Below are 1,283 nucleotides of genomic sequence, written 5' to 3' on the forward strand. Positions count from 1 at the left end.
GAGAGAGAGAGAGAGAGAATGAGCTGGGGAGGGGCAAGGAGAGACAGAGAGAGTCCCAAGCAGGCTCCAAGCTGTCAGCTCAGAGCCCAATGCAGGGCTCGATCCCATGAACCACGAGATCATGACCTGAGCCAAAATCAAGAGTCAGACGCTCAACTGACTGAGCCCCCCAGGCGCTCCCCGCCCCCCAACACCATTTTAGTGCTTGCTGCATGCGTGCGTCTCAGTGAATACAGCGATTCTCTTATTTGGACATTTAGGTCGTTTCTCAGTTGTTAGTTTTTGTACTGAAAGCAGCACCGGCCAGCACCACAGGGCCCTGTGCCCCGAGGTCCCTTCCCAAAGATGCAATTCCGGAAGCGGCCTGTCCGCGTTAAAGGAACATCACACCTTAATGACATCTTAATCTTTGCAGACAGAGGGGGTGAAGGGTTATTTCATTTCTACTGATGCTTCGTGGATAACTAGCAATTTGAATGGTTTCCTGTGTTCGTCACTCTTTTTTTGCTCTTTGTACATTTTTATCTGAATGTGTTTTCTTTCCATTGATTGATGAGGGTCTTTATCAATGAAGCACATTGACCCTTGTTCTGTAAGTTTTCTCCCCTCTGCGTCTGTGGACGCTTGTCACGTGTTTATGTGCGTAGTGTTTTCCCAGAGCGAGGCTTTTCCAGCTTCTGCCGGCTCAAGCGTATCGGTGTGGTCTTTGCAGCTCTGGGGAGATTCGAGGGCACAGGTCGGGCATGGCGGGCGCATGCTCTGCTCTTTCTCAGCCCAGAGGCGCAGAGGACGCATTGCAGTTTGCACCCACGCTGGGGGTGCCTTGTTTCCCACCCAGAGAGCGAGCGCAGGTCTCCAAGGTCCCATTGCCTCCCCCCACATGACAGCACACAGGGAAGAGCTCCTAGTGAAGACCCCCGGGTCACGGCCGCCAGCCCCCCTCCTCCATCCCCACCTGGGTGAGGGCCCCAGGGGTGGGTGAGGGCTCTGGTTGATTTGCCCCGTCTGCCGCCCATCCAGGGCAGGGACGGGAAGCGCCCCCTCGCTCACGTCCCTCCTCAAGGCATCACACAGCATCACACAGGCTGCAAGAGTCCGAGCAGATGTTGGGGGAGGGCGTCAGCCCCTCCTGGGCTCTCAGCTGGTTGAGAAGTAGATGCTGGAGTCGGAAAGGGGAGAAGAGAAGTGCTTTATTTCTGGCAAGCCTGGGTTGGGGGCTGGGCCTCCCCTCCCCTCCCTCTTGCCCCCTCCCAGGCCAGGGTCCAAGTCCATCCTGCAGAGGA

At 56.4% G+C, this 1,283-nt stretch overlaps 1 protein-coding gene across 1 annotated transcript in view; it reads left to right on the top strand.

The window, feature by feature from the left end:
* CD7 (CD7 molecule) overlaps positions 1-1,283 on the top strand; it is a 4,259-nt gene that overhangs the window by 2,617 nt on the left and 359 nt on the right. The gene's annotated exons all lie outside the window — the stretch shown is intronic.

The sequence above is a fragment of the Suricata suricatta genome, chromosome 17 (genome assembly GCF_006229205.1).
Source record: "Suricata suricatta isolate VVHF042 chromosome 17, meerkat_22Aug2017_6uvM2_HiC, whole genome shotgun sequence".
NCBI lineage: Eukaryota > Metazoa > Chordata > Mammalia > Carnivora > Herpestidae > Suricata > Suricata suricatta.